Genomic DNA, 24,499 nt, shown 5'->3' on the forward strand with positions numbered 1-24,499 from the left:
TACCGTATGCTTGCCACGTCGACGGGGCAACTGACGCTCTGATTAATGGCATCAACTATTCGCGACTAGATCCCATAGGGAGGGTGGGCAACTATTGCCCGATGGGTGGGCATTGGGGAAGAGCTCTGTGAAAATCTGCCAATTGAATTGTGATAAAGCGTTAGCAGCAGCTTTAGACCCCTCAGCATCGTGGCTAGCGCGGACCCATACATTGTGTTTTAGGCACAGGAATGCTAGCCGGCGTAGTAGGCCTAGCACTGGGAGAGATGATGATGCCATCTTATTAATGCAGTGCGCTAGGCTGGTGTTTTTTGTTATGAAGCGTATATTTTTGTTAGCCAGGCACGCGCCCCATATTTCTACTGCTACCACTATTGGGAAGAAAAATTATTTTCCGGGCTAGATGCAGCTAAAAATTATTATTAATTTCAAAGCTGGTGGAGCTTGGTATAGATGGCCTAATACAATGAGTACCACACACTGCTACAAGCCCAAATATTTTTTCAGAGCTAGATGCAGATAAAAATTATTTTTAATTTGCAACCTGGTGGAGGTTAGTATAGATGGACTAATAGAACAAGTCCCACACACTGCTTCAAGCCCAAATATTTTTTCAGAGCTAGATGCAGATAAAAAATATTTTTAATTTGCAACCTGGTGGAGGTTAGTATAGATGGACTAATAGAACAAGTCCCACACACTGCTACAAGCCCAAATATTTTTTCAGAGCTAGATGCAGATAAAAATTATTTTTAATTTGCAACCTGGTGGAGGTTAGTATAGATGGACTAATAGAACAAGTCCCACACACTGCTACAAGCCCAAATATTTTTTCAGAGCTAGATGCAGATAAAAATTATTTTTAATTTGCAACCTGGTGGAGGTTAGGATAGATGGACTAATAGAACAAGTCCCACACACTGCTACAAACCCAAATATTTTTTCAGAGCTAGATGCAGATAAAAATTATTTTTAATTTGCAACCTGGTGGAGGTTAGTATAGATGGACTAATAGAACAAGTCCCACACACTGCTACAAGCCCAAATATTTTTTCAGAGCTAGATGCAGATAAAAATTATTTTTAACTTGCATCCTGGTGGAGGTTAGTATAGATGGACTAATAGAACAAGTACCACACACTGCTACAAGTCCAAATATTTTTTCAGAGCTAGATGCAGATAGAAATTATTTTTAATTTGCAACCTGGTGGAGGTTAGTATAGATGGACTAATGGAACAAGTCCCACACACTGCTACAAGCCCAAATATTTTTTCAGAGCTAGATGCAGAAAAAAATTATTTTTAATTTGCAACCTGGTGGAGGTTAGTATAGATGGACTAATAGAATTATGCTATGCCCAAAAGGTTTTACTTGGCTAGGTGCAGTAAAAAAAATTGTATTCTATACACAGGTGGTGTAGCTTGCAACACAGATAGGCTACTCCACTGACTAACACACACTGCAAGAGGCCAAAAAGGATTTGCTTAGCTAGATTTAGCCAAATGCTGTGAAAAAAACTTGCACAGCACTGGCACAGACCTGCCTGGCAAAAAGTGATAGGAACTGATGTAACCTAGCCCTCAAAAGGACTGCAATTACAATTAGTCCCTACTCCCAACCTATCTATTTAAGAGCACAGACCTGCCTGATAAAAGTTGTAGGAAATGATGTAACCTAATCCTCAAAAGGACTGCAATCACAACTATTCCCTACTCCCAAGCTATCTGTAGATTTGTGAAAAAATTGGCTTGAAATTAACACTCAAAGTATAGCGCACACAACAACAGCGGTGCCGTCTAACATGCAGCTGCAGCAGTGAGAAAATGGTGGCTAAGTGGAAAATGGCTGGGTCTTATAGGGCAAGGACATGTGACATACACTGCCAATGACACATGCCCTTGCTTGTGTGAAAAAAAGCAGTTTGCTCCTTGTGTGCGCTGCTGATTGGCTGACAGATTGCACTTCCCCACTGTAAATGCGGGAAAGAGAAAAAAAATGGAGATCTTCATTATTTATGCAGAGATCCATCCCCTGCCCCTCCCCCCGCCCCGCTGTACACTCAAACTGCGTATTAACATTAATTTTCAGCATTACTGAGAAAAAATCCAGTTATGATTTTGGTGCACGAACAGTTATCGAACATAACCTCGAACAGCCGAATGTTTTTCAAATCGTTCGTGTTCGCCGAACGGCTCGAACACCGCCCAAAACAGCTCGAATTTGAGATTGGTGAACAGTTTGAGTCGAACACCGCTCATCTCTAGTCATCATGTCTGCAAATTCCCTTTTGAAGCTCGGGAAGCAGCTTCAACAGTTACACGCAAATTAGTGCAAGCCTGCATTTTGATTACCTCCTGCATCTTTCAGAGACACGATGCTTGCTTCTTAATGAAGTTATAACACTTGTTTGCATAAACTATTTACCAGGCGTGGACTAATTGGGGCTTTTGTGCTGAGGAAAATGGGACAGCTCGTTGCTGACAAGTGGTGATATTTTGCATTAGACACTGTATGATTGTCATCTCAGGACAAACACTACAGCAGAGGGCATGGGAGAAGGGCTAATATTCTGTTAATCTCTCCATGACATTAATATTTTATAATATTCCTGACAGTGCGGGCGACAAAAGTGTTGTTGAAATGCTTTGGCTGCGGTCTGAGCCGTCTGATCTTTCACTGTCACTACTACCAAGAACCTGGAGTAGTGGTCTACTATGGTGAGAACGTAGACATAGCCTGACCGGCTTGGGGCTAGCTTCACGTGGTCCAAGGCTACCAGTTCAAGTGGTTGTTTGGCGATTATGGGCTGCAGGGGAGCCCTGTGGCTGTCACGGTCTTTCCGTCTCAGGTTGCATGGACCACATTCTTGACACCATCTCTCGATTGCATTCCTCGTGCCAACCCAGTAGAATTGCTCACGTAGCAGGACTTCCAACTTCTTCCACCTGAAGTGTCCTGCTCCATCGTGGTATGCTTCTAAGATCATTGGCGCATTCCGCCTCGGGACTACCACCTGCCAGACCAGTTCGCGTGTCGCATCTGGATCAGGGTGCGAGTCAGCTTGTGTCAGCAACTACTTTACCAGGCAGACAGCCAGGTCACTATCCTGCGTCTCTGCCCATCCATGGTGGGGCAATGGGTTAAACGTGGCCTCTCTGTTGGCGGAGCGCTTGTTCCTCACACAGTGGGAGCACTAGGTCACCCTGTGGCGATGGAAAGCGGGTATCTCTATCTCCTCCAGCTCTTCCGGGTCTTCTCCCCCTCTGGAAAGTTGGGCATCCTGGACAGTGCATCAGCATTAGTGTTTTTATGCCCGCCCGATACTTGATGGTAAATTCATAGTTGGAGAGTCGAGCCATCCATCATTGTTCTAGGGCACCAAGCTTCGCAGTCTCCAGGTGCGTCAGCAGGTTGTTATCCGTGAAGACTGTAAATCTGGAGGAAACGAGGTAGTGTTTGAAGCACTCTCTGACAGCCCAGACAATGGATAAAAACTCCAACTTGAAGGAACTATAGTTGTCGGGGTTCCTTTCCGTAGGACGGAGCTTCCTGCTGGCATAGGCAATCACTCTCTCTCTGCCCTGCTGTACCTGGGACAGCACTGCTCCCAATCCCACATTGCTGGCATCCGTATAGAGTATAAAGGGTTGGCCATAGTCGAGGTAGGCCAGGACTTCATCTCCAGTAAGAGCCACTTTCAGTCGAGTGAAAGATTCGTCTTCTGGTTTACCCCATTTGAACGGAGGTTTCGGGTTCTTGGCCTTCTTGGACTGGCCCACTAAGAGGTCCTGCATGGGTGCCACTATCTTGGTGAAACCCTTGATGAATCTTCTGTAGTAGCCTACCAGCCCGAGGAACTGCCGCACTTCCTTGATAGTGGAGGGTCTGGGCCAGTCCTTGATCACGGTGACTTTTTCAGGGTCTGGTGCTACACCTTCGGCGCTTACCACATGACCTAGGTACTGCACCTTGGGCTTCAACAGGTGGCACTTGGGCAGCTTTACTTTCAAGCCATAACCAGATAGGGCTTCGAACACCTCAGCCAGGTGCTCCAGGTGGTCTTCATATAACTTTGAGTAGACGATTACGTTGTCTAGGTGCAGCAGGACGGTTTTGAAGTTTTTGTGCCCTAGGCAACACTCCATTAACCGCTGGAAGGTTCCTGGGGCATTACAGAGCCCGAATGACATGCAGTTGAACTCGCTGAGGCCCATTGGTGTTGTAAACGGGGTCTTTTCTCTGTTCACCTCTGCCACAGGAACCTTCCAGTACCCACTGGAGAGATCTAAAGTGGAGAAATAGTTAGCTGATCTCAATGCTGCTAATGATTCCTCAATTCTGGGTAATGGGTAGGCATCCTTATGTATAATGCGGTTAATCAGCCTGTAATCAACACACATCCTCATTGTACCATCTTTCTTTCTGACGAGACCTAATGGAGCTGCCCAGGGGCTACAACTATCTCTGATCACCCCAGCCTCCTTCATCTCCCGTAACATTCCTTTGGCACATTGAGCTGGGGGTACAGGCCGTTACCTCTCTTTAATAGGCGGATGGTCTCCCATGGGGTTATGATGTTGCACCCCTTTTACCTGCCCAAAATCTAGTGGGTGTTTGCCGAAGACTCGCTCATATTCTTGGACCACCTGGTATACTCCCTGCTTTTGGTGCAAAGAGGTGGAGTCAGTGCCCACTTGTAGCTTCTGACACCAATCCTCCATCTGCCCCTTGGAGCCATTATCCTCCGCCGGTTTGGGTGGAAGCAAGAGTTCCACTGTCTTTATTGCGTTGTTTCTGACAGTGAATAGCTTAGCAAGGGTAGCATACCGGGGTAAATGGACCTCTTTCTCCCCACAATTCAGGATGCGTATCGGTATTCACCCCTTGCGGACATCGACTACCCCCCTGGCTGTTAAGATGATAGGCCTACTATCAGAGTACATGGGTTCTACCAGGGCCTGATAATCTTGACCCCTGAGACCGATTGCTGCCCATATTAACATTTCACTCCTAGGGGGCATTGCAATGGGGAATGGATCACTCATTCTGACACTGCCAACTACTCCTCCAGACAGCTTTACCTGTTGTCTTTTCATCAGGGCGCTGATTTCCTTCTGCAGAACTCGCTGCAAGGGCTGACCATTGCTGGCATAGATGTTAAGATGTTCATCTTGACTGTGGGTAATGTCTGAATCACTCCAGTATCGTTTGAAAAGGATATATGGCATCGTTGTCACCTGGGAACCATTGTCCAGCAATGCGTTCATCGGGATGCCATCAAGCACGACAGGTAGGACCGGTCGTCCTCCCACGTACTTGTCTCGCCAGCTTTGTGGGCCTGGTCATCTTACTCCTGGGGGTTGCCCCAGGGATTGCTCGTTTTAAATCACAGAATCATGCAAAATGCCCTGCCTTTTGACAGCGGCGGCAGATGGGTTGTCCGTCCTGGTCGTAGCGATCGCTGTTCCTCCCTCTGGTCGGTGGAATTCTTCTCTGTCGTCACCACGGGACGTCATCTGAACTGGAAGCCAGCGGGATCTTTTCCTTTGGAGACACTTGCATGGCCTGCCCAGTTTTGGTTAGTGTAGCCATACTTTTGGTCAGCTCCTGGACCTGAAGGCGTAAGTCTACAGATGGATCATTATTTAGGGTCTGCGAGTCAGCCTTCACAGGTGCCGGGGAAAAGGACGCCACCTCCTGGTGGTATGTGATAGCTGGGCGCCGGAGGGATGCAGTGCCACCTGGGGTTGGTTCTCGTAGCACCCGGATGGCTTGGTCTTTAAATTGCGCAAAGTCAAGAACAGGGTTTTGCAGAGCCATAATGCGCAGCTGTATCTGGTGGGTATTAGACAGGAGCCCCTTGATAAACTGCTCAGTTAGCAATCTGTCCTCGTCTCGCACACTGTCGGGGTCTACCTGTTTAATGCGCCTCCTGCAGGCTTAGAGCATAGTCCCGTACACTGTCCTGAACCCTTTGTTTGCACCCGTAGAACGTCATCTTAATTTCTGCTGCGGTGCGGGTGTCAAAGGTATCTTTCAACCGGGCCAGTATTTCCTTAACAGTGCTTTTGTCCCTGCCTGGCCAGAGCTTCACCTCTCTTGGGCTGCACCGATTAGCTGGCCTATGATGATGCTGACTTTTTGCTCCTCAGACAGGGGGTACACTTTAAACAAACTGCGCAGCCTCTCCTCAAAGTCGGTCAGGGTATGCGACTCCCCTGAGTACTGGGGCAACCACGCCGACCCTGGTATATACGGCATTGATAACGGCATTACAGTGGCGGTGGCGGCGCCTGCGGCTGAATACTCTCCCAGGTTGGGCATCTTCCTCCCCCCTAGTGAACCTCAGCCAGGTCCTGGGTTTCTGCTGATGTACCATTATGCTGCTCTGCAGGCGGGAGGGATCGCTTACCCGGCGGTTCCGGATCGGGGCCTCTTGCTTCCCCTCGGCGGACGGCAAATGACGTGATGACACAGTTCAGTAAAGTCTATGGCACACAGTACCCCGTTATACCGGGCTTCATTAATCCTGTTCGCGACTCCAAGTTGACGCACCCCCTAGGCCGTGGGGTACTCGGTGCCGGGTCGGTCGGTGCGGGGGATGTTACAGTGGCAGTGACCAGGTCCGTGACGCCACCTGTGGTATGCGGCTATATGGAGCCGCCGCTGCGGCGCAGATCCTCTGGAGCTGATGGTGACGCAGCAGAGTTGAGGCAGCTCTCCACAGGCAGAGCTTAGCTCCAGGGCAGGAAATGGTGATGTTTTAGATGTTGCTGTGCAGTGTAGTGCAGGGGATGGTGCAGATAATAACCAGTCCACAACTTAATGGCGATCTCCTCTTATCTTTACTTGTGGGGGTTAGGCAGACCGGGGCATGGGTACAAGCTTGTAGAAGCAAGTTGGGAATCCACCTCGCCAGGTGAAGTTGGAGGCCTTCCCTTTGCGCTAATCTCTTTGGCATTGCTGCTGTGCTGTGGCCCTCGTCCCTGAGTAAAACGTCTTTGTGCTCTCCAGTATGGCAGGTAGCTCGGGCCTTCCTGGAGTGTCCCTCCCACGTGGCGGTGCTGGGCCCTATGTGCTGCTGAGTCTCCGGGCGTCTGATGGGGCCAGGAGACCTGCAGTCTCCTGCACTCCGGTTTCTGCTGGTGGGTCTTCAGTGCCCCACAACCTCGGACTCCGGTGTCCGGATCTTCTACGCTCCTGTCTGGGGTGAGCTGCCATGCAGCTCCATTCCCAGGGTCTTTCCTCGTCGCTGTCCGGTATTCAACTCCTCTCCACTAACTCTAACTAACCCCGCCTCCAGATTCCAGTTGCTAAGGGGAGGAGCTCCCCTTGCTGGTCTGGAGCCAGGAAAGTGTTGCACATAAGTATACCTGATTAGGGGACCCCTCCTTGCTTCCAGGCACGACATCACCCCCTTGTGAGGGAGGCAATTCCACTGTGGCAACCGGACTCCTGGGGTGCCACATTGGAACAATAAAAACAACTTTTATTCAAAGCTTTATTAAAATGTAGATGTCAATAAACCTGAACATTTATAACAAGAAAAGAAGACACACAAAAATAGCAGCAAGGTGAGGCCACCTTATTGCGTTATTGCGTAATGTTACACATAGGAAACCAAGCAGCCAACACGAACTGCTCGTTCACATAAAAAGCACCAAAAACCGCACTAGGTGCAATCAATGCCCCAGTACCCTGCAACTAGTGACTGTCTACTATGCACATAAATATCCACTCCTCACTAAGGGATCAGTTCGTGCTATTGCTGGTTTGCAATATGCACCTATTTAGAAATGCCGCAATCCTCATACATATACTGTATACCAGTGACTAATTGCTAACATAATATCCCCCTACCTATTAATACTGTGACTTAATTTGTCCTCTCTCAGGCTATTCATATGACAGCATTGATTTATGCATAACAACTAGCCATGTGCAGAAAGTGTCTACACTTAAACAGAGAGGATATATACTTTCTAATTGCAGCAGAATGTACCTTATGCCACAAGGGTAAACCCTGAAAAAACAACAACATATGTCACATAGTACAGTTAATATTGTGGCATAGGTGTCACTGTGTGCTTATTCATGACTGTACACCAACCTTTGGAAAAAGGAATAATTTCACCCGATCCATAGATGGTTACCACAGGTATTAATGGGTGTCAAAATGTCCCTCTTCCAAAGACTCCAGATTAGTGATGAGCGAATGTGCTCGCCACTGCTCGGTACTCGCCCAAGCATCACTGTGCTCAACAAGCTCGGGTTGCTCGGGCGGGAACTTGGGTCCCTGCCCTACATATTTGGCACTCTTTAGAGAGCCAGTGAACATGCAGGGATTGCTTGTCATGTACTGTTGTGGGCATTACAGTGATTGGCTGGCCGCACAGCATCATCAGGTCTATATAAGACCTGGCACCGCTATGCTCGTCACAGTCTACCCCGGAATCAGGCAGAGTAGGGAGAACTGCTGCCGAGTCAGGGAGAGATTTGCTTGTTTAGAGTTAGTATAGGTATTCCACAACATATATCTACAAGCCGGAACCCCGAACACAAACCCGAATTTGAAATGCCGAACAAATTCGCACAACATTACTGACAACCAGTTTGCCAGGTTATTACCCTTCACTGAATATTATCTGACATGTACTTTGGCGATGAAAAGCTTTGAGGCGATTGTTATCCATTTTCATAATATTGTTAACCTCTTCCAATCATTAACCCAAAGTGGGAGTTTTTGTGGATTTCTAGAGATGTGGAATAATTGACTTAACAGCAGTTAGGAAGTGCCTAAGGATATCTTTCTTTGCCTTTGAGATTGAATCCGGAGTAATGGAAAGAAGAGAATTTTGGGTGGAAGGTGTGACTCTGTTACCAGTGAGGCTATTGTACAATGAGAAAATTAAATGTCATAACCGAAAAACCAAATGGCATTACCACCATATATGTAACTTAGACCTAGCTGTGAATACTGAGAATAAAGGGGGGTGCACTCACTTACGCTGAGCACTGCATGTATAACGTACTGAGAATTCAGGGGGTGTACTCACTTAGTCTGAGTGCTGAATATATAACGTACTGAGAATAAAGGGGGTATACTCACGCTGAGCGCTGTATGTATAACGTACTGAGAATACATATCACTTATGCTGAGCACTGTGTGTATAACGTACTGAGAATACAGGGGGTGTACTCAATTACGCTGAGCTCTGTATATATAACGTACTGAGAATACAGGGGGTGTACTCACTTACGCTAAGCACTGTATGTATAACGTACTGAGAATACAGGGGGTGTACTCACTTACGCTGAGCGCTGTATGTATAACATGCTGAGAATACAGGGGGTGTACTCACTTACACTGAGGCTGTAGATGTACCCTACTGAGAATACAGGGGGGTGTCCTCACTTACGCTGAGCGCTGTAGATGTAACGTACCGAGAATACAGGGGGGTGTACTTGACGCGCCCCTGGGCCTGCTATGTCGTGCGGCATCGCGCGCACGGGGGCTTACCCGGAGACGGATCTGATAGGGGTAGTAGTCTCGTGGCGGTGACCCGGTCCGTGCCCAGGGAGTCAGACTAAGTGGCGGTATATTAGCAGTAGATGTAGGACGACTACGCCACCCGTTGAATGCAGCTATGGAGCTGCCGCTGCAGGGCAGACCGCTGAGGCCGGTGGTAAGATAGTGCAGCGTAGATGGTATAACCCCCAACGGGAGGGGTATGGCCTCAGGGCAGCCGACGTGGATGATGGGGGTAGCAGGAACCACTCAGAGACAATGCGGTGTAGTTCAGGGTCTTTACTGGTGACAAAGATAGACCCTCCCGGAGTACTGGCTAGCGGTCGGGGCCTGGTCAGTCCTTGAGCAGATGGGATCCCCCTTGGCCAGGCGGAGTTGTAGGCCTCCCCAACTAATTGTACTCTTCTGTCTTCCTTGCTAGAGGCGGGTAAAGGTAGCCCACGTCCCTGAGTGTACCGTGTGGTGCTCACCCGTATGGCCGGTGACTCGGGGCCTTCTAGTGGCTTCCGCTCCACGACGGCGGTGCTGGTCCCACGCGTGTGACCGTGCCTTCGGGTTTCTTGGCCAGAGGACCTGAAATCCCCTGCCGGTCGGTTTCTGCTGCTGGATAGGAGTTAGTCCCCACAGCCTCGGACTCCGGGTCCGGTGATAACTTCTCAGTCAGGGCGAGCTCTGCAGCTGCCAGCCCCTGACTCCTTGTAGCACTGCTCCCACAGAGCTCCTGATGTTCTTTTCCTATAGCTGCTTCTCTTCTCTGTCTCTACTCCTGGCATGGCCCAGGAGCTGGGCCCAGCCGGAGCCACAGCTCCCTGTCAGCCCTCCTGGCTGAACTCTCCCTCTGAACTCTCTAACCCTGCCTCAGCCCCAGGTTTATATAGGGGAAGTTCTTCCCCTCCCAGGACTGGGCAGGAGGTGTGGCATGCATAGGATTCCTGACCAAGAGACCTCCCACCTGCTCTCAGACATAACATTGCTGTTACTGTGGAAACCAGACCCCTGGGGTGTCACATACTCACTTATGCTGAGGCTGTAGATGTAACGTACTGAGAATACGGGGGGGTGTACTCACGCTGAGCGCTGTAGATGTAACGTACTGAGAATACAGGGGTGTGTACTCACTTACGCTGAGTGCTGTAGTATGCTCAGTCTATAGAGGCTTCAGACAGAAGGACACATCCCTGGTTATATTAAAGATATGTATATCTGAACTAACAGTACTTTTGAGGACTAATCCAGATGCATATTTTCAGTGGTGAAGGTGATAGCAGGAGTTAGGAAGGCAGGCAGTGTATGTGGCAGACTGCAGTGCATAAAGTGCAAAAGGGTCCAAAGTACGTTACTGCTGCTGCTGTTCTTACAGATATTTGTAGGCATAGCCCCAGGTATCAGGGGCCAGGGCAAATTTTTTATTTGATCTTAATCCTGGTTATTTGCTTAAAAAGCAATCCAGAGTACACTATTTTTCTGCTCCATTTCCTTGTTAGCACTGCAGCATACAGCCAGATCTGTTCCATATTTCAGCGATAAAAATCAAGAAATTTGAACTGATCCTGGAAAATATTGGCCTCCTTTTCCATTATATTGCAGTGTGTCAGTCAAGCTATTCACACTAGGTCTCTGTGTAGAATAATATTAGTAAATTACAGGCCAGCTATTTAAAACCGTGGTTCTCTGTCACACATATCACATATAACAGTGTTCCAAAATCAGCCATTTCTGCCTTCCATTTCATTGCAGTGTGTGGGTCAAACTATTCCCACTAGGTCTCTGTGAAGAATAATATTAGCAAATTACAGGCCTGCTATATCAAACCTTGGTTCTTTGTCAGACGTATCACACATAACTGCATTCCAAAATCAGCCATCTATAGTGAACGTGGAAAATATTGTCCTCCATTTAAAATGGGCAAGGTGCATGGCAAGGGACAGGGAAGGGGACTTAATGGTGATGGTGCATGCAGAGGCAGAGTCCATGGGCAAGCTGAAATTGTGCCACAACAAACACCCACATCTTGTCGCCCGTCCTTCCTGTCCCAATTGCTAGGGGACCGCAGCACACCACTATTGAACCCAGAGCAAAAGGTTGTTGGTTTGATAGCAGATAATGTTTCCAGTCACTTTTCCACCACTACTACCATCCTGTCTTCCACAAGGTCAAGTCTCAGTAGCCGTGAATCTGGACCGCATATTCCTCACTCTGATCCTCCTTCCTCCCACCATGCCGAGTGCCCGGAGACAACTGATCCCACACTTGGACACTCAGAAGAGCTGTTCACTTTTCCATTTGTAGATTTGGGCCTCTCGCCTGGCCAGCTTCAAGCGAGTCAAGAGAAGAACGCGTGTAGTGATGGCCAAATATTTGAGCAGTCACAGTCACAAGAAGGCAATGGTGGGAAAGTGCAATTACTGTCGCAAGAGGTGGATGATGATGATGAGACACAATTGCCAGAAAGTCAGGAGGAGGACCAGGGAGCGGAAGTGGAAGGAGAGGTGGTGGATGACATAGTAACTGACTCAACCTGGCAGGGGGACATGCAGAGTGAGGACGACAGCACACAAGGGGAGGGAGGCATAGCACTAGAGATGAGCGTTGTTCTACTCGAACTGTTCGCCAATCTCAAATTCGAGCTGTTTTGGGCGGTGTTCGAGCCGTTCGGCGAACACGAACAATTTGAGAAAAATTCGGCTGTTCGAGGTTATGTTCGATAACTGTTCGTGCACCAAAATCATAACTGGATTTTTTCTCAGTAATGATGAAAATTAATGTTAATACGCAGTTTGAGTGTACAGCGGGGTGGGGGGAGGGGCAGGGGATGGATCTCTGCAGGAACAATGAAGATCTCCATTTTTTTTTCTCTTTCCCGCATTTGCAGTGGGGAGGTGCAATCTGTCAGCCTATCAGCAGCGCACACACGGAGCGAAGTGCTTTTTTTCACACAAGCAAGGGCATGTGTCATTGGCAGTGTATGTCACATGTCCTTGCCCTATAAGACCAAGCCATTTTCCCCGTCGCCACCATTTTCTCACTGCTGCAGCTGCGTGTTAGACGGCACCGCTGTTGCTGTGTGCGCTATACCTTGTTAATTTCAAGCCAATTTTCGCACAAATATACAGATAGCTTGGGAGTAGGGACTAGTTGTGATTGCAGTCCTTTTAAGGACTAGGTTACAGCATTTCCTACGACTTTTATCAGGGAGGTCTGTGCTCTTAAATAGATAGGTTGTGGGAGTAAAGACTAATTGTAATTGGAGTCCTTTTCAGGACTAGGTTACATGAGTTCCTATCAGTTTTTGCCAGGCAGGTCTGTGCCAGTGCTGTGCAAGTTTTTTTCACAGCATTTGGCTGAATCTAGCAAAGCTAATCCTTTTTGGCCTATTGCAGAGTGTGTTAGTCAGTGGAGTAGCCTATCTGTGTTGCAAGATATAACACCTGTGTATAGAATACCAATTTTTTTACTGCACCTAGTGAAGTAAAATCTTTTGGGCATAGCATCATTCTATTAGTCCATCTATACTGACCTCCATCAGGTTGCAAACTGAATATAATTTTTTTCTGCATCTAGCTCTGAAAAAATATTTGGGCTTCTAGCAGTGTGTGGGACTTGGTCTATTAGTCCATCTATACTGACCTCCATCAGGTTGCAAATTAAAAATAATTTTTTTCTTCATTTAGCTCTGAAAAAATATTTGGGCTTCTAGCAGTGTGTGGGACTTGTTCTATTAGTCCTTCTATACTGACCTCCAGCAGGTTGCAAATTGAATATAATTTTTTTCTGCATCTAGCTCTGAAAAAATAGTTGGGCTTCTAGCGGTGTGTGGGACTTGGTCTATTAGTCCATCTATACTGACCTCCATCAGGTTGCAAATTAAAAATAATTTTTTTCTGCATCTAGCTCTGAAAAAATATTTGGGCTTCTAGCAGTGTGTGGGACTTGGTCTATTAGTCCATCTATACTGACCTCCATCAGGTTGCAAATTAAAAATAATTTTTTTCTGCATCTAGCTCTGAAAAAATATTTGGGCTTCTAGCAGTGTGTGGGACTTGGTCTATTAGTCCATCTATACTGACCTCCATCAGGTTGCAAATTAAAAATAATTTTTTTCTGCATCTAGCTCTGAAAAAATATTTGGGCTTCTAGCAGTGTGTGGGACTTGGTCTATTAGTCCATCTATACTGACCTCCATCAGGTTGCAAATTAAAAATAATTTTTTTCTTCATTTAGCTCTGAAAAAATATTTGGGCTTCTAGCAGTGTGTGAGACTTGTTCTATTAGTCCTTCTATACTGACCTCCAGCAGGTTGCAAATTGAATATAATTTTTTTCTGCATCTAGCTCTGAAAAAATAGTTGGGCTTCTAGCGGTGTGTGGGACTTGGTCTATTAGTCCATCTATACTGACCTCCATCAGGTTGCAAATTAAAAATAATTTTTTTCTGCATCTAGCTCTGAAAAAATATTTGGGCTTCTAGCAGTGTGTGGGACTTGGTCTATTAGTCCATCTATACTGACCTCCATCAGGTTGCAAATTAAAAATAATTTTTTTCTGCATCTAGCTCTGAAAAAATATTTGGGCTTCTAGCGGTGTGTGGGACTTGGTCTATTAGTCCATCTATACTGACCTCCATCAGGTTGCAAATTAAAAATAATTTTTTTCTGCATCTAGCTCTGAAAAAATATTTGGGCTTCTAGCAGTGTGTGGGACTTGGTCTATTAGTCCATCTATACTGACCTCTATCAGGTTGCAAATTAAAAATAATTTTTTTCTGCATCTAGCCCTGAAAAAATATTTGGGCTTCTAGCGGTGTGTGGGACTTGGTCTATTAGTCCATCTATACTGACCTCCATCAGGTTGCAAATTAAAAATAATTTTTTTCTGCATCTAGCTCTGAAAAAATATTTGGGCTTCTAGCAGTGTGTGGGACTTGTTCTATTAGTCCTTCTATACTGACCTCCAGCATGTTGCAAATTGAATATAATTTTTTTTTGCATCTAGCTCTGAAAAAATAGTTGGGCTTCTAGCGGTGTGTGGGACTTGGTCTATTAGTCCATCTATACTGACCTCCATCAGGTTGCAAATTAAAAATAATTTTTTTCTGCATCTAGCTCTGAAAAAATATTTGGGCTTCTAGCAGTGTGTGGGACTTGGTCTATTAGTCCATCTATACTGACCTCCATCAGGTTGCAAATTAAAAATAATTTTTTTCTGCATCTAGCTCTGAAAAAATATTTGGGCTTCTAGCAGTGTGTGGGACTTGGTCTATTAGTCCATCTATACTGACCTCCATCAGGTTGCAAATTAAAAATAATTTTTTTCTGCATCTAGCTCTGAAAAAATATTTGGGCTTCTAGCAGTGTGTGGGACTTGGTCTATTAGTCCATCTATACTGACCTCCATCAGGTTGCAAATTAAAAATAATTTTTTTCTTCATTTAGCTCTGAAAAAATATTTGGGCTTCTAGCAGTGTGTGAGACTTGTTCTATTAGTCCTTCTATACTGACCTCCAGCAGGTTGCAAATTGAATATAATTTTTTTCTGCATCTAGCTCTGAAAAAATAGTTGGGCTTCTAGCGGTGTGTGGGACTTGGTCTATTAGTCCATCTATACTGACCTCCATCAGGTTGCAAATTAAAAATAATTTTTTTCTGCATCTAGCTCTGAAAAAATATTTGGGCTTCTAGCAGTGTGTGGGACTTGGTCTATTAGTCCATCTATACTGACCTCCATCAGGTTGCAAATTAAAAATAATTTTTTTCTGCATCTAGCCCTGAAAAAATATTTGGGCTTCTAGCGGTGTGTGGGACTTGGTCTATTAGTCCATCTATACTGACCTCCATCAGGTTGCAAATTAAAAATAATTTTTTTCTGCATCTAGCTCTGAAAAAATATTTGGGCTTCTAGCAGTGTGTGGGACTTGTTCTATTAGTCCTTCTATACTGACCTCCAGCAGGTTGCAAATTAAAAATAATTTTTTTCTGCATCTAGCTCTGAAAAAATAGTTGGGCTTCTAGCGGTGTGTGGGACTTGGTCTATTAGTCCATCTATACTGACCTCCATCAGGTTGCAAATTAAAAATAATTTTTTTCTGCATCTAGCTCTGAAAAAATATTTGGGCTTCTAGCAGTGTGTGGGACTTGGTCTATTAGTCCATCTATACTGACCTCCATCAGGTTGCAAATTAAAAATAATTTTTTTCTGCATCTAGCTCTGAAAAAATATTTGGGCTTCTAGCGGTGTGTGGGACTTGGTCTATTAGTCCATCTATACTGACCTCCATCAGGTTGCAAATTAAAAATAATTTTTTTCTGCATCTAGCTCTGAAAAAATATTTGGGCTTCTAGCAGTGTGTGGGACTTGGTCTATTAGTCCATCTATACTGACCTCCATCAGGTTGCAAATTAAAAATAATTTTTTTCTTCATTTAGCTCTGAAAAAATATTTGGGCTTCTAGCAGTGTGTGGGACTTGTTCTATTAGTCCTTCTATACTGACCTCCAGCAGGTTGCAAATTGAATATAATTTTTTTCTGCATCTAGCTCTGAAAAAATAGTTGGGCTTCTAGCGGTGTGTGGGACTTGGTCTATTAGTCCATCTATACTGACCTCCATCAGGTTGCAAATTAAAAATAATTTTTTTCTGCATCTAGCTCTGAAAAAATATTTGGGCTTCTAGCAGTGTGTGGGACTTGGTCTATTAGTCCATCTATACTGACCTCCATCAGGTTGCAAATTAAAAATAATTTTTATCTGCATCTACAGTACCTCTGAAAAAATATTTGGGCTTCTAGCAGTGTGTGGGACTATTTGTATTAGTCCATCTATACTGACCTCCATCAGGTTGCAAATTCAAAATAATTTTTTTCTGCATCTAACCCAGCCAATAGTTTTGGCCTAATACCACAGTTTGGCCACTCAGCTCTGCTCGGTTACCATCCATTGTTTTTTTGTGCAAACAACTCCAGAGTTGTGAATTAGTTAACCACCAAAATGAGTGGAAAAAGGCCTGCTGCTGGTGGAAAGGGGAATAGGCGTGTTGGGAAGGGGAAAAAAGGTTGTGTCCGTGGGGTAGGTGTTAAAGCAACAGTAACATCTGCAGAAGAAAGACCATCTTCCAGTCAAACTAAAATGTCTACTTCTTTTAGCGGACAATGTGATAAGATCCCTTTCTTACGGCCACGCCAATCGCTACAAATTCCAGATGAGGCACAAAAACAGCAGGTGCTTCAACGGATATCAAGTGCTCCTTTAAGTGGGCTCTCCTCCACATCAACTTCAACATCACAAATACTCCAGTCCTCAAAGGTGTCACCCAAATCGGACTTGCTTCCTCACAGCTCCCAAATCTCCAGCTGCCTGTCTGAGTATGAGGTAGAACAGATGGTTGAGTCTGCAGAGCTGTTTACTCATACTATAGCCTGGGAATCAGAGGTCGACTCCAGCGCTTCTGTGAATCCAGACGAGGAAATGGTCTGCACTGATGCCCAGAATCTTTATGAGTCGGATCCAGGACCAGACGCAGAAGGTTCTGACCATAATGTAGACCCTCATTCCCAAACTGTAACTCCTTTTGGTGGAGACAATGAGGAAGACGATGATAAGACTCAAATACCTGATTGGAGCGACAACTTTAGCTTTTTGTCAGGGCAGGAACAGGTTGGCTCTGAGGACGACGGGTGTGATAACGCACAGGGTGATGATGATGAGGTCGGAGATCCCACTTACTGTCAACCCACAGTCAGCTAAGAGATGAGGTCAGCAGAGGAGGTGGAGGAAGATGCTAGTGACGACGAGGTCAGGTTGCGCCTTCCTGGACAGAGACGTAGTACTGGAAGCACGTCAACAACTGCATCCTCAAACACAACTCTGCCTCTCACCACAAGTCGTGGTGGCTCTTCAGGTCGCATGGGTGCTAAGCCTTGCATAGCCTGGGCATTTTTTCAGATCGATAAAGATGACCCAACTCGTGTTATCTGTAACATTTGTCAGCAAAAGCTAAGTAGAGGCCAAAAAATCCATAGTTTGAGTTCTTCATGCATGAACCGGCACATGGACATGAAGCATAAGTTGCAGTGGGAAGCTCAGTGTGCTACAATGCGGCCTAGCCGGCCGGGCCAATCACCGTCTGCCATATCTTGTGCATCCGCGGCCTCTTCATCCTCTGTGACTGGGGGGACAGCAGTCACACCTGTTTTGGGGCGCAGACCTGCCACCTCTTTACCCGCAACAGCCAGCGTGATTGGCAGGTCATCATTTTCTTTGGAGGTGGTAACACCAGCTGGTGTTGAGCGCTGTCCGACATCGATAGCACCACCTTTGGATCAAGGCAACCTAACATGTCCGCCTGCATCTTCCTCACAGACCGGCAGTTTGCCGGGGACACCCTTATCAACCCCGTCTAAGCACAATAGCCAGCCCTCGGTCCCTCAGATGTGGACAAGTAAAAGACCATTTCCTCCTAGCCATGAGAAAGCTAAGAGGTTGAATTTCACCATCTGCAAGCTCTTGGCTACAGAAATGCTGCCTTTCCGCCTGGTGGACACAGAGGATTTTCGAGACCTTATGTCCGTCGCAGTGCCCCAGTACCAGATGCCCAGTCGGCACTACTTCTCAAAGAAAGGTGTGCCTGCGCTCCACCAGCATGTCGCACACAACATCACCGCTTCTTTGAGAAACTCTGTGTGTGACAGGGTGCATTTCACCACAGACACTTGGATGAGTAGGCATGGACAGGGGCATTACATGTCGCTGACTGGGCACTGGGTAACTATGGTGACAGCAGGACAAGAGGCTGCTGTCCAAGTCTTGCCGTCCCCACGAGTTGTGCGTCAATCCTCTTTATGTCAAAGTTCCTCCACTGCTTCTGCCTCCTCAACCTCCTCTCGGTCTTCCACCTGCACCCAAAGCCTGTCTGGTCATGCCACAAGCTTTCTAACTGCGCAGAAGGGATCCTGCACACCTCCTTACTATGCTGGCAGTAGGGCTCAACGTCATCAGGCGGTTTTTACATTGAAATGTCTGGGAAATGTGAGTCACACAGCTGAGGAGTTGTGGTCAGCTCTGGAGAACCAATTTCATGAATGGTTGTCTCCACTGGACCTGAAACCATCGAAGGCCGTGTGCGACAATGCTGCAAACCTGGGTGCGGCCCTTCGCCGGGGCAATGTCACACACGTGCCTTGTATGGCTCACGTGTTGAACCTGGTTGTCCAGCAATTTTTAGCCCACTATCCCAGACTAGATGGCCTTCTGCAGAGGGCACGGTCGCTGTGTGCTCACTTCCGCCGTTCGCATCCCGCAGCTCAGCGACTTACATCTCTACAGAAGTCGTTGGGCCTGCCACTTCACCGGCTAAAATGCGATGTGCCTACCCGGTGGAATTCAACTCTGCACATGTTGCAGCGACTGTGGCAGCACCGACAAGCCCTGGTGCAATACGTTCTGACGTATAGCCTGGGCCAACGAGATTCAGAGGTGGGGCAAATCACGCTGGAGGAGTGGTCTCAGATCAGGGACCTATGCACCCTTCTGCACAGTTTTGAAATGGCGACGAAGATGTTTAGTGCTGACGATGCCATTATCAGCATGACTATTCCGGTGATTTACATGCTGGAGCACATGTTAAACAGAATTCGGAGTCAGGTGGTGGCACAAGAGGAGGTGGAGGAAGTAGAGGAGGAGGAGTTGTATGCGGAAGGGCTAACATCTGCAAGGTCCAGGCGGTCGGCAGCACCAAGGCGGCAGGCATGTGAGGGTGGGGGAGATGGTTTTACCAGGGCGCATGGTAGCAGCCAAACTAGTGAGGAAGGTGCAGGAGCCCAGGAAGAAGTGGAGGACGAACTGATGGAAGACTCATCAGATGAGGGAGACCTTGATCACATTTCTGTTGTGCGAGGTTGGGGGGAGAGGACAGAGGAAGGAAGCATGATTGTTACCTCGCCACCAACACAACAGGGACTTGGTGCTCCTGGATGCGCAACACACATGAGTGCCTTCTTGCTGCACTACCTGCAACATGACCCTCGAATTGTGAGAATTGGAAATAATCCTGACTACTGGGTTGCCACACTGTTAGATCCCCGGTACAAAAGTAAATTTGCAGAAATTATTCCTGCCATAGAAAGGGATGCACGCATGCAGGAGTATCAGCAGAGACTGTTGCAGAATCTTACATGTGCTTTTCCACAAAATACCAGTGGTGCACGTAGTGAATCTCACAGTTCCAACTTGCCAACCGTGGGACCGTCAAGTGTTCAGCACTCAAACCGTAACAGAACCACAGTATCTGCTGGTAACATCAATTTTGCGGAATCATTTCACCACTTTTTTAGCCCATCCTTTGCAAGGCCACAGGAGACAAGAAGTCTGACACATAGTCAACGCCTAGAGACGATGGTACAGGAGTATCTCCAAGTAAACATTGAAGCCACGACTGTGTCACTGGACCCTTGCTCTTTTTGGGCTTCCAATCTGGATAAATGGCCGGAGCTAGCCACTTACGCCTTGGAGATCTTGTCATGCCCCGCAGCCAGCGTTCTGTCTGAACGTGTGTTCAGCGCTGCTGGTGGTGTGCTGACAGATAAGCGCACGCGGCTCTCCACTGATAATGTAGACAGACTCACGTTCATAAAGATGAACAAATCATGGATCCGAAACGACTTTTCTACCCCTGTGTCATCCTGGGGAGAGTAAAAGCTTGATGATTGGTTAAAATCACCCTACCAACCGTTTTAAGCTTTCAAATTACTAATCATGTTTATCTGTATCTTGACTGGAAAATAATTTGGGCTTTGTAGCAGTGTGCAGCACTGATCCTATAAGGCCATCTATACTAAAGCTTCACCAGATTTAAAATTAAAAATAATTTTTAGCTGCATCTAGCCCGGAAAATAATTTTGGGGCTCCGAGATGCGCAAGGCACATAAGTGCCTTCTTGCTGCACTACCTGCAGCATGACCCTCATATTGTCAGAATTCGAAGTAATCATGACTACTGGGTTGCCACACTCTTAGATCCCCCAAACTTTTCGATCAACCTTTTCATTTTAATAAAGACCAAAAAAATGGTCATTTTTGAAATTATAAGCATTAGCAGGTTGTTAGAAACTGAAATCAAACAGTTTTCAACTCAAAACTTTATTCTAGGTGATGTTACATTTTCACATAGGACCCCTTGTTCAAAAGGAGCTTCTGAACTCTCTCGTCCATTGAATTTGTCAGGTTTTGGATGGTTTCTGCTTCAATTGTTTTGCATGAGGACAGAATACCCTCCCAGAGCTGTTGCTTAGATGTGAACTGCCTCCCGCCATCATAGACACTCCTTTTAATGATGCTCCAAAGGTTCTGAATGGGGTAGAGGTCAGGGGAGCATGGGGGTCACACCATAAGTTTGTCCCCTTTTATGCCCATATCAGCCAGAGATGCAGATGTTTTATGTGCAGCATGAGATGGTGCATTATCATGCAGAAAAATGATCTTGCTGTGAAATACACGGTTCTTCTTCTTGAACCATGGCAGGAAGTGCTGTTTGAGAAAATCCACATACATTATGGAGTTCATCTTTAGCGCCTTCAGGGATCCTAAAGGGGCCGACAATCTCTCTCCCCATGATTCCAGCCCAAAACATTACTCCACCTCCTCCTTGTTGGCGCTGTAGCCGTGTTTGCGTGGGGTGTCCATCAACCAGCCATCCTCCACTCCATCCATCTGGACCATCGAGCACTGCACGGCACTCATCCGTGAACAAAACAGTTTTGAAATCAGTCTTCATGTAATGTTTGGCCCACTGGAGCCGTTTCTGCTTGTGTGAAGTGGATAGAGGAGGTCGACAGGATGGCGCATGCACAGCTGCAAACCTCTGAAGGACCCTGCATCTTGTTGTTCGGGGGACGTTGGAGGCACAAGCAGCTTCAAAAACTTGTCTGCTGCTATGACAAGGCTTTTTTGCCGCTGCTCTTTCAACCTGACGTAATTGCCTGTAGGAAAGAGTCCTCAATTTGCCCTTATCAGCACGCACACGTGTGTACTGTGAATCAGCTACATACTTCTTGATTGCCAAGACACTTCATCCTGATCATCGCACAATGTTGATTGTAGTCATGCCTTGACCTAAACACTCCACAATTTGTTGCTTCTCAGCAGCCGACACATCCTTTTTCTTTCCCATTTTGGCAGAAAATGTAGGCTGCTTAATAATGTGAGAGAGCCTTCTTAAGTAGTCTTGCCTTTCATTGGACACACCTGCCAAACTAATTAGCACAGGTGTCTGCAATTGCTTACAGTGATATAAAGAGCCCTGACACACATCACCATCAATGAGTTTAACTGACAAACAAACAAATTCTTCCCTTATCACTCCTAAACACTTTTTGTATAATAATTTGGAACGCAGTGTACATGTGCTTTTCCACAAAACACCAGTGGTTCACGTAGTGAATCTTACAGTTCTAACTTGCCAACCGTGGTCTGTATGGAGTTGTTCAATAAAGGGCCCAAAATTAAGATAACATAGATGGGAGAGGTCTCTATGAATAGGAATTCCTAAGTATTTGATACCCTGTGAGGGCCAGGCAAAGGGAAAGTTGGACTGGATGGAATCCTATATGGATTTGGGGAGGGAGACATCGAGGGCCTCAGACTTCGCTGCATTGATTTTAAAATTTGACCATGTAACAAAGTGATCTATTTCAGCCATAACAGCATGGATGGATATATGTGATTGAGTGATATATACTAGGACATCATCAGCAAATAGAGAGCACTTGTACTCCGTGCCTCCCACCTCAATCCACCTAATATTGGGGTTATGGCGAATTGATGAGAGCAGGTGCTCCGTCACTAGGATGTATAAGAGAGGGGACAGAGGACATCACTGCCTTGTCCCATTGGTGATTGTGAAAGGTGATGAAAATGTTCTGACGCACCCCCTGGGCCTTGGGACACCCGGAGCCGGACCCTTTTTGGTGGATGCTGGTGGTTGTAGTCTTCGTGGCGGCGACCCAGTTCCGTGGCTCAGGGCGGTCAAACCAGTGGCGGAACTATTTATGTGGTTTTCATGTTTAAATGTCCGACTACGCCACCCGTGGATTGCGGTCAGAGTGAACCGCCGCTACAGGGCAGACCACTGAGGCTGGTGTTGTGGGTGCAGCAGATCGTAGCATAACTCCCCACGGGAGGAGTATAGCCTCAGGGCAGTGTATGCGGAGGATGGGGGTGATGGTGCAGGGCAGCAGCAGTAACGACACGGAGTCAGTGATGCAGTTCAGGGCCTTTACTCACAGTTCTTATTATCCAGACCACGTCTGCAGGTAACGGCTGCCCACGTCGTACTGTGCTCACCAGGTGAGGGGCTCAGACAACTCCCAGATAACTTTGGAGCACTTCACAGGACCCCCTTTGTGTGTCCTTTGTCTGGCCTTTCTTACCAACACTTCTGTCCGGCTGCCTCGGGCCTCCTCTTGGTAAACTTGGCGCCAGTTTCCCTGACCCTATGTGGTGCCTTCCTAGCGGGTGTAGCGAGGGGCTGCGCCACATAAAATGTCAGAGCCTCCGGTTTCTAGCTGAGGGTCGTTTCCTGCCTCCACTAATTCGGGGACCGGTCTCCCCCTTTGGCCTGACCCCTCCACGCAGGTGGATTCGGGCGTGCGGTGGCGACTCGCCCGTCCGCACCCCTGGGATCCCTTCATTCCTCATTCCTGGAGCCTTCTCCGCTCCTCTTCCTTCCTTCTCCCTCTTCCAGGCCTGGGCCTCTGTTACTAGGCCCGCCTCCGGAGCAGAGCTCATGCAGAGCCCCTGCTCCCTGCCACTTCTGCTCAGACTTCTCTGCACTGAACTAAGATGGTGCCCACCTTTTATACTCCCTTCTCAATGCACCCAGGAACTGCTTCCTCCCTGCTCCTGCACTACAGGGTTCCCCTTCCTCAGTGTTCCCTCCCCCCACTCCAGCCAGGGACAGGGACTGTCGTGCCCATCTCAGGGGCATATTGGTCGCCCTGCCCCACGGCAATGTGGTGTAATGCATGCAGGTGTCGGGTCCTGATCCACACTCCATCCTTACCTGAGAGTGAGATATCACACCTCTGGGTGAGGTGCAATACGTCTGTAGCAACCGAGCCCTCAGGGTGCTACAGTTCCATTTATCTTCAGCCTAGGTGACGTATTGCGATACAGGGCCGTGATTTTGGCTATAAAAGGGTCCCCTAGACCCCTACTCCAAGCTTTTTAAGAGAATCATATATGGCGTGCCAGGAGACTCTATGGAATGCTTTCTCAGCATCCAACGAGAGTATCTAATTACAAATTTTTAACTGCATCTAGCCCAGGAAATACTTTGTGCCTAGTAGCAGGGTCTGCTAGTCAGCGGATTATCCCGGCTGTTAAGCAAGCTACACCACCTGTAGTTTGGACACTTCATTTTTTCAAAGGAAATGCTTCGGGACCATGGGATACTTAGTGAAGAGCATCAGGAGGCACCCCAAGGCATAGGGGCTGGGACTGGCAGTAGGATGCCTTGCGGTGGACAGCCGAGCTCGATCCTTATAAAAGCTTTTTAACTGCAGCAGCTTTAGTGGACGCTACTGGAGCTGGAATTACCGCGGCTGCTGGCATGAGACTTGCCCTCCAATAGATCCTTGTAAATGGATTTAAAGTGTATTCATTCAAATTAGAGAGACAATTTAAATTAAAAAGCTTAGAGCTGCCTCCACCACAGGGGGGCTCGCTCGACCCACCAGCGGACAGGCACCAGTATTGGGAGAGGGGGGCTGGCCGTCAGGGTTCACCGCGGCTCTGGCACAAACCCGGCGACACGGAGGTGGCACGGGCAGGAGCGGACTGGCCGTGTCGGCTTCTCACTTTTTGGATTTTAGAAGGGCATGACATGCCTTTATCTGTGTCTCCCCCTCCTTTTACTCCTCCACCTCTTTTATTTTCGCATGACTATATGTACTTGTCACTTTTCCATGTGTTAGTTATGTCTTC

The sequence above is a fragment of the Phyllobates terribilis genome, unplaced genomic scaffold (genome assembly GCF_046119375.1).
Source record: "Phyllobates terribilis strain yellow unplaced genomic scaffold, ASM4611937v1 Scaffold_3__8_contigs__length_932513732, whole genome shotgun sequence".
Taxonomy (NCBI): Eukaryota; Metazoa; Chordata; class Amphibia; order Anura; family Dendrobatidae; genus Phyllobates; species Phyllobates terribilis.